This window comes from Anomaloglossus baeobatrachus, chromosome 5 (assembly GCF_048569485.1).
Source record: "Anomaloglossus baeobatrachus isolate aAnoBae1 chromosome 5, aAnoBae1.hap1, whole genome shotgun sequence".
In the NCBI taxonomy this organism is placed as follows: Eukaryota; Metazoa; Chordata; class Amphibia; order Anura; family Aromobatidae; genus Anomaloglossus; species Anomaloglossus baeobatrachus.
In genome coordinates this window covers 304,254,451-304,264,163 of record NC_134357.1, presented here as the reverse complement: position 1 = coordinate 304,264,163, position 9,713 = coordinate 304,254,451, and positions in this window count along the sequence as shown.

Here is a 9,713-nt window from a genome sequence, read left to right as displayed (position 1 = left end):
AAAGACTACTCCTGCAGAATACAGCTAAGGCTGCTTTCACACTACGTTTTTTTTAGCATCCGTCATGAACGTTTTTTTGCTGTAAAAGTGGATCCTGTTTTTACAAAGAAAAACGCCTGCAAACGTATGCTATTTTGCAGGATCCTGCCACTTGAAGTTTATGGGCGGGCATTGAAGTCATGTGATCGGGAGTGAGGGGAACTGAACGTGATAGACTGGGAGCCGGCATCTGACAGCTGCAGACGCTGGTAACCACGGTAAACATCGGGTAACTAAGCGAAGTGCTTTGCTTGGATACCCGGTATTTACCTTGGTTACGAGTGTCCGCAGCTGCTAGGAGCCGGGCTGCCTGCTCCCTGCACACGTAACCAAGGTAAACATCGGGTAACTAAGTGAAGCGCTTTGCTTGGTTACCCGATATTTACCATGGTTACGAGCGTCCACCGCTCTCAGGCGGGGCAGAGAGAGGGAGGGGGAGAGAGGGACTGATCACCTGAGGCTGGTTTCTGGGCATGCTCAATAGAGCAAGCAGCATGCCAGCGTTTGCGTGCAGTATAGTCAGGATCCAGTGAAAAATAGTATTTGGACGCAGCTCAAAAACGCTACAAGTAGCGTTTTTGAAAAAAGTTAAAAAACTGCAAGTCGCTGGATCCTCACTATAACGCACGCAAACGCAGGTGAACGCATGTTGACGCGAGTCCATTGCAAATGCATCGAAATGAAAACGCATTTGCTCTGGATCCATTTTTGCGTTAAAAAACGTTCATGACGCATGTTAAAAAAAAAACGTAGTGTGAAAGCAGCCTAAGCCCCTACAAGGTGGAAGCATCACAGGTGCATGAGGAGCTAATCATACACACACTTCCAAACATGGAGGGGGCGATTGCTGGATGATAACACTGCACACTGATGGCTTGCATAGAGCGCTGTTCACACATGCAGATACACAGTCACAAACTCGCAGCCTATTAGGTGACGCCCATACTATTAGATCAGGCGGGCTGCAAGCCGTACCCCACCTGTGTACCATACAGGGAAAGAACTCTAATATACAAGGCCCAACAAAAAGGGGCCTGGCTGTATCCTGTACAAAAAATATGAGGTTCTTTGTTTGTGTTACGGCCATAAGACGGAGGCCTACAACCCTCGTCACGGGAACCTCATGCTTGTAGGTCTCTACTCTATATATAATATAAAAAAGCAAAAAAGAAGAAGAAATATTATTACTTACAGCAAAGATGGAACTGCAGCTGTATATTGCCCAGGCCAAAAGACTACTCCAGCAGGATACAGCTAAGCCCCCACTTAGGCTGGTTTCACACATCCGGCTTTTTGCCGGATTCGGCGCACGCCAGTACAGTGTATACAGTACAATGGCAGTGCGACAAGCGCCGATCACATGCTGTCATCTGACCGGAGCATGTGACCCGGAAGTTGCAGCGCTGCCATTGTACTGTATACACTGTACTGGCGTGCGCCGAATCCGGCGAAAAGCCAGATGTGTGAAACCGGCCTAAGTGTGTGTGTGATTTGCTCCCCCTGCACCTGTGATGTCTCCACCTAGTGGGGGCTTAGCTGTATCCTGCTGCAGTACTATTTTTTGGCCTAGGTAACGTACACCTTTAATATTGATAAAAAAAAAAAAATCTGACGTTAAGAAAAAATAATGGATTTGTGCGAACATTTTCTGAGATCCTTAATGGTACATTTTTCTGTTGACTATGATGTGTCAGGGCTTGTTCTTTGTGTGGTGAGGTCACGTTTTTCTTCACATCATTTTGATCAGCTTTTATTGTATTTATGTGTGGAAACGTAAAAAAGAATTTTAGCATTTCAATTATTTTTCTGTTTATATTTTACAGTATGGGTTAAAGACATTTACATTGTTTCTACAGTGGGCTTTTATGGATGCAGAGATACCAAATATGTTATTTTTATCAGGGGAGAAAGGGGAAATGGTGATATATATATATATATACATACATTATACATACACATACATACATACATACACATACATATTCACACACTGTGTTGAGTCCAGCAGTACAGTCTTCACAGCTGCTGTGCTCTGCATACTAACTCAGCTTTTCTCAGTATAATGCCTCATTCAGATGTCCATGATGCACAGACGTCTGAATGCGGCTTTACTGCTGCCTGTGTAAGGTACATCAGCCGAGACTGAGTGAGAGTCCTGTTTGCAAAGGACGATCCACCATTGAGAATGATGATCTTTTTGTGCAGCACAAAAGATCATTTCACCCAATGAACGAGCGTTTTGTTCGTTGGGAAGCCAATCTACAAGGCAAGATTATCGGGAAACAAGTGTTTTTAAAGGGAACCTGTCAGGTACAATATACACCCGGAACCATGAGCAGTTCTGGGTGTATATTGCTAATTCCTGCCTAACCGTCCCTGTATACACTAGCATAGATTAGAAATACTTTTTCCAAAGATCTTTTTAAGATCTTTTATCGTATTCTAATGAGTGCGAGAAATAGTCCCCTGGGCCTTCGCTCCCCTGGCTAGTTGGTCCCATTAGCATGTTAGCACACCCCTGTGGGCATGCTAACATGCTAATGAGAATACGCAGCATCAGAGGATGATCTCACTCACCTCTCCGCCGCCGTTTGGGTCATGTTCACTACTTCAGTTTGAAGCCAGGATGCATACACCCAGCTTCATAGTGCGCATGACCGAAACTTCAGAGTCATAAGCACAGAGTCGAAATCCCCCATTGGACACAATGGCGGCGGAGAGGTGAGTAAGATCATCCTCTGACGCTGCGTATTCATTAGCATGTTGCACACCCACAGGGACATACTAACATGTTAATGGAGCCGAGTAGCCAAGGGAACTAATGCCCAGGGGACTAGTCCCCTCGCTCATTAGCATACGGTATATGATCTTTAGAAATACTTTTTTCTAAAGATCTCTTTATCTATGCTAGTGTATACAGGGACAGTTAGGCAGGGATTAGTAATATGCACACAGAACTGCTCGTTGCTCTGGGTGCATATTAGACCTGACAGGTTCCCTTTAAAAACGCTTGTTCGTGATTATCTTGCAGTGTAAATGCCCCATTTTTTAATGTTTTTATTCTTTGGTTGTTTGTCTTTGTTTTAATTCAATAACAATTTTTTTTATCTTACAGTGATCTTCGCCTTTGCCATACGTTTTCTTTGTCACATCTTCAGTATGTGTTGAGTGGATCCCATTAGTAGTGACCATCTTTTTCCTATTTAGTAATGCAGGATTAGATTACACGCATGGCAGTACTTGTAGTGACTTGCATTCAGATAATGGAGATTTATTTGTATCCAAAGACAAATGTTGATTAATTTGTAAGCTCTATAAGGGAAAAGTGGGTACAGATTTAATACAAAACAGGGCAACTACTGACAAGTATGCCGTCTCTCTAACTGTAGCCTTCAGCGTGAGTTTCTTCAGATGTGAGTGACATTTTACACCTGGAATGTCATACACACAAATGCCATTTAAAGGCGAGCCTCGATTTCTAGTTGACTTTATGCTCCAAGCGTAGCATTCTTTTACGATAGCTAAATCCCTTTTCAGGCAGTATTGTTACTAATGAATGCGCACAATCTACCCTTCTCATCTATACATGACAGTTCCAGGTTTGCACAGAACCGTGGACAATGGTGGTGGCATTTGCTGGAATGCTGCTAGGCAAGCACTCTACTTACAGACATTTTGATTATTCAAAGGCGACAAAGAGACCCAGATCAGCTTATTTTACCTTGTAGCGGAGGGTCCTACAAATTCCCCTGTCACTAAGGGGTATTTCTCACACAGCGAGATCGCTGCTGAGTCACGGTTTTTGTGACGCAGCAGTGACCTCATTAGCGATCTTGCTGTGTGTGACACTGAGCAGCGATCTGGCCCCTGCTGTGAGATCACTGCTCGTTACACACAGTGCTGGTTCATTTTTTTGAACGTTGCTCTCCCGCTGTGAAGCACACATCGCTGTGTTTGACAGCGAGAGAGCAACAATCTGAATGTGCAGGGAGCCGGCCTCTGGCAGTCTGCGGTAAGCTGTAACCAAGGTAAATATCGGGTAACCAAGTGAAGAGCTTTGCTTGGTTACCAGATATTTACCTTGGTTACTAGCGTCCGCTGCTCTCACACTGCCAGTGCCGGCTCCCTGCTCCTTGCACACGCAGCCGGAGTACACATCAGGTAAATAAGCAAAGCGGTTTGCTTATTAACCTGATGTGTACTCTGGCTACAAGTGCAGGGAGCCAGCGCTAAGCGGTGTGCGCTGGTAACCAAGGTAAATATCGGGTAACCAAGCAAAGTGCTTTGCTTGGTTACCCGATATTTACCTTAGTTACCAAGCGCAGCATCGCTTCCACGCGTCGCTGGTGGCTGGTGAGATCTGCCTGATTGACAGCTCACCAGCAACCATGTAGCAACGCACCAGCGATCCTGACCAGGTCAGATCGCTGGTGGGATCGCTGGAGCGTCGCTAAAGTGTGACAGTACCCTAAAAGGTCTTTTATGGCCACTTATTGGGAGACTTTGAAAAGATTGGAATCACTCACTATTTCAGATGGGCTCACAAAGTATGAAAAGTGATGCACAATATATTGCTGATACAGTGGAACCTTGGTTAAACGAGAACAATCCGTTCTGGGAGTGTGCTTGTTAACCAAGTTACTCATTCAGCAAAGCAAGATTTTCCATAGGAAATTATTACAACGCAGACAATTCCTTCCACAACTTGTTAAATGTCCCATCTTGGTCCCCTATTGTGCCATTCCACACACGTACAAACACACACACATGTATTATTCTCACCTTAACTTCCATTCCATCGCCGGCCTCCTGGATCTTGAAGTTCGCCGGTACAAGATGTGTATCTGGTAACCATCGCGACGAGAGAGGAACTTCCGCTGCCAGAGCGGTGACGTCAAAGTTAGGAGCCGCTTGCCTCAGATTGGCCAGTGCGCTGCCTTTGAGTAATGGCTGACAGCGGACATTCCTCCATCGTCGCGATGGTTACCCGATACACATCCTCTAGCGGCGAACTACAAGAACAATGAGGTCGGCAATGGAACGGAAGGCAAGGTGAACATAATATGTGTGTGGGTGCGTGTTTGTGCGTGCGGACTGCAAGAGCGGGTTAGAGCGCGATGGATGTACGGAACCAGAAGTGTGTGCGGTGAGTATTTTGCTCGTACGGCAAAGCTTGCTGGTAAACTGAGTTACAAATTTACACCAAACTTTGCTCGTTAAGCGAAATACTCGCTAAATGGGTTAAGCGAGGTTCCACTGTATATCATAAACATTAAAAAAAAAACACAAGTCAATAAAAAAAAAACCACAAGATAAAACTGCCCATACCCATCCAAATTATTCTTGTAGCCTCCCTGTTCATACAACACATGCTAATATACATTATATAATATGCCCATCCATATAACACCTGAACACAGCTATTCAATCAGGTCACTGTCCTTGAGATATTTTTTGCTTCGAAAAACGGGCTAGGGCTTATTTTCAGGGGATGTTTTATCATTTTTATGAACACCAATACACACTTATTCTTGAACAAAAAAAATATAAAAAAAAATTCAACGTTTATTCAAATTTTGTCATATTACATTCTTGAACATCAACATAACTCTCCAAACGCTGTGTGCATCTATATCTCTTATCATCTATCCATCCATTCCAGCCTGTCTCCTCTTCCGCTTTAGATTCCTGCAAATAGGAGACCTTTTGGTGACAACCTAGTCACATGACGTGATGTCACACAGGTCCTGAAGCAGTGTTATAAGGATATAAACACTGGGGCTCCTAGGTGAATGGGGGGGCCCTGTGAAATTTCCCAGTTTCCACTCCTTAATGCCATTCCTGCATCCCAGCCTGTCTTCAGTTCTTTTAGATACCTGCAAGTAAGGCTGCTTTCACACTACGTTTTTTTTAACATGCGTCATGAACGTTTTTTTGCTTGAAAAGTGGATCCTGTTTTTACAAAGAAAAACACGTGTTATTTTGCAGGATCCTGTCACTTGAAGTTTATGGGCGGGCATTGAAGTCATGTGATCGGGAGTGAGGGGAACTGAGCATGAGACTGGGAGCCGGCCTCTGACAGCTGCGGACGCTGGTAACCATCGGGTAACTATGCAAAGTGCTTTGCTTGGATACTCGATATTTACCTTGGTTACGAGCGTTCGTAGCGGCTAGAAGCCGGGCTGCCTGCTCATGTAACCAAGGTAAACATCGGGTAACTAAGCGAAGCGCTTTGCTTGGTTACCAGATATTTACCTTGGTTACGAGCGTCCGCCGCTCTCAGGCGGGGGAGAGAGAGAGGAGAGACAGGTGGGGGAGAGAGAGAGAGACTTATCACGCCAGGCTGGTTTCTGCGCATGCTCAGTAGAGCAAGCAGGATCCTGTCTATCAGCATGCCTGCGTTCACATGCGTTTGCATGCCGTTTAGTCAGGATCCAGTGAAAAACAGTATTTGGACGCAGCTCAAAAAAGCTACAAGTAGCGTTTTTGAAAAAAGTTAAAAAACCAAGTCGCTGGATCCTCACTATAACGCACGCAAACGCAGGTGAACGCATGTTGACGCGAATCCATTGAAAATGCATTGAAATGAAAACGCATTTGCACTGGATCCGTTTGTGTTAAAAAAAAAAAAACGTTCATGACGCATGTTAAAAAAACGTAGTGTGAAAGCAGCCTAAGAGACCTGTAGTCACATGACTGTGAAGTCATCAAAGATCTTTAAACGAGCTGAACCTCGGAATACAACTGTTGAGGTCCCTAAGAGAGTAGGACAAGAAATTGTGAAGAATGATTCCTCCTAACACCAGTCCTGGCTGTAATTAGGGCTTATTTTTGGAGTAGGGCTTATATTTCAATCATACAACATACAAAAAACAAACAAACAATCTTGTAAAATCACGCTAGGTTTTTTTTTTCTTTCAAAGTAGGTCTTATTTTTCGAAGAAACACGGTAGATATACATTGCAGCCGATACCTCCAGAACATTGCACCTTTTGATCCAAAAAGAGTACACCTCTCCTCACATATGTTGTGATTCAATTGTTACAGATAGAGTATTAAAAAACAAAACAAAAAAACCCTGAATGTCACAAATGGAGCAATACACGTATACTTTGGTTTCTGCTTTTTCTAGGTGGTGGGTCTAGACGTGTTCGGAGCATAAAAAAAAAAAATGGATCTGTTAATGGATGATATTACAGATGACCATCTGCTATGATCAGTTTCCCAAAAAAAAAAAAAAAGTTGTGCAGACTGCTGTATACAGTCACATTGCAATCAAACAGAAGGCATTTTACGACATTTCTATCCCCATTCAAATGAATGGATCCTGCATTGGATCATTTTATTTCCAGTTTTTGTCATGCCAAAATGTAAGCCGAAATGATTACTGGGCATATGAATATAGCTTCAGGCCCCCCATACACAACAGACTAATGTCGGCTGAACCCGCTGGTATTGAAATGTACATTATTGATTTTTGTGCCTGAAGAAGGGGTTATACAGCTCCGAAACGCGTAAAACAATAAAATCTGATGTCTTAATCCCTATTGATCTTCAGTGATTTTCTTCTGGCACCACAGATTAAAGGGTACTTTACACACTGCGACATCGCTAGCGATCTCATTAGCGATGTGAAATTCTAGATCGCAAGTGCGATCTTTTGAGAGCGCACATAGGTCATTTTACGCATGTGTGATCTCGAAAGATCACACTTGCAATCTAGAATTTCACATCGCTAACGAGCTCGCTAGCGATGTCGCAGCATGTAAAGTACCCTTAACCCTTTTCTTCCATCTCCTCGAACGGTATGGAAATGTTTGGCAGACACTACTCAGTGTGTATGGGGGGCCTCAGAGCAGAAGATATACTGTAGATTTGTTCTCCTGGAGATTCTTGTGGAGGCAGTAAGGGTACAGTCACACTTTAGCGACGCTCCAGCGATCCCACCAGAGATCTGACCTGGTCAGGATCGCTGGTGCGTCGATACATGGTCGCTGGTGAGCTGTCAATCAGGCAGATCTCACCAGCAACCAGCCCCCAGCGATGCGTAGAAGCGATGCTGTGCTTGGTAACTAAGGTAAATATCGGGTAACCAAGCGCTTGGTTACCAGATATTTACCTTTGTTACCAGCGCACACCGCTTAGCGCTGGCTTCCTGCACTCCTAGCCAGAGTACACATTGGGTTAATTAGCAAACCACTTTGCTTATTTACCCGATGTGTACTCTGGCTACGTGTGCAGTGAGCCGGCACTGGTAACTTGAGAGCGGCGAACGCTAGTAACCAAGGTAAATATCGGGTAACAAAGCAAAGCACTTCGCTTGGTTACAGCTTACCGCAGCTTCCAGACGCCGGCTCCTGCTCCCTGCACGTTCAGATCGTTGCTCTCTCGCTGTCACACACAGTGATGTGTGTTTAACAGCGGGAGAGCAGCGTCCAAAAAATGAACCAGAGCAGTGTGTAACGATCAGCGATTTCACAGCAGGGGCCAGATCGCTGCTCAGTGTCACACACAGCGTGATCGCTAATGAGGTCACTGCTGCGTCACAAAAAGCGTGACTCAGCAGCGATCTTGCTAGCGATCTCACTATGTGAGAAGTACCCCTTAGTCACACAATACAAGAGAAAATAGACATTTTCTTGTGTATGACGCACTTACACATTCAACAATGATCTACATGGTTGATCACAGCTTCCCTTGATTGGTGACAACGCACACAAGGACATACCATTGTCCAATAATTGACACTTTGAAGATATTATTAGTCACTTCATTCCTCAGGAGACAAAAGGGTTGTTTAATCCATAAATGTCCTGAGGCCCTTTCAAGATATTCAGGTTTGTCTTTTCAAGGTTAAATATTAAGAAGCTCCTACCTCTTAATATTTAACCTTTAAGTTACAAGTTACACCCCTGGTCCTCCCTGAACGTCAATAGTTATTACTTAAAGCTAATGGGATTTCATTTGACATATAATCTATAAAGCTATTTCACCTTTTTTGGACCGATTCATCAAAGCTTTCACCCCAGAATTCTGTTGCAAAAAGCTTTGAAAAGTTGCAAAATGTTGTCGGAACGCGAGACTGCGCTGAAATACTGCAACTGTTCTCATGCTATTTTCGTTAAGCTCCAACAACACAGGTGGACACTAGACGGGGGCGCAGAATCAAATTCTTGACAAGCAGCGGGGTTCCTTATGCCACAAGCTTACTTTACTCAGGAACTGGAGTAAGATTTGTGACGAGGCGCACACGACTTTTTTATTATTATTATTATAATAATAATTTTATTCATTTATATAGCACTATTAATTCCACAGCGCTTTACATACATTGGCAACACTGTCCCCATTGGGGCTCACAATCTAAATTCCCTATCTGTATGTCTTTGGAGTGTGGGAGAAAACCGGAGAACCCGGAGGAAACCCACACAAACACTGGGAGAACATACAAACTCCTTGCAGATGGTGTCCTTGGTGGGATTTGAACCCAGGACCCAAGCGCTACAAGACTGCAGTGCTAACCACTGAGTCACCATGCACTCCGGGTGCAGACCTCTTACTGAATCAGGAGTGCCATTTTCTCATCAAAACTGTCATAAACAAAGTCAGTCTTGATGAATTGGCACCAAAAAAGCACGGTGGCTCAGTGGTTAGCACTGCAGTCTTGCAGTACT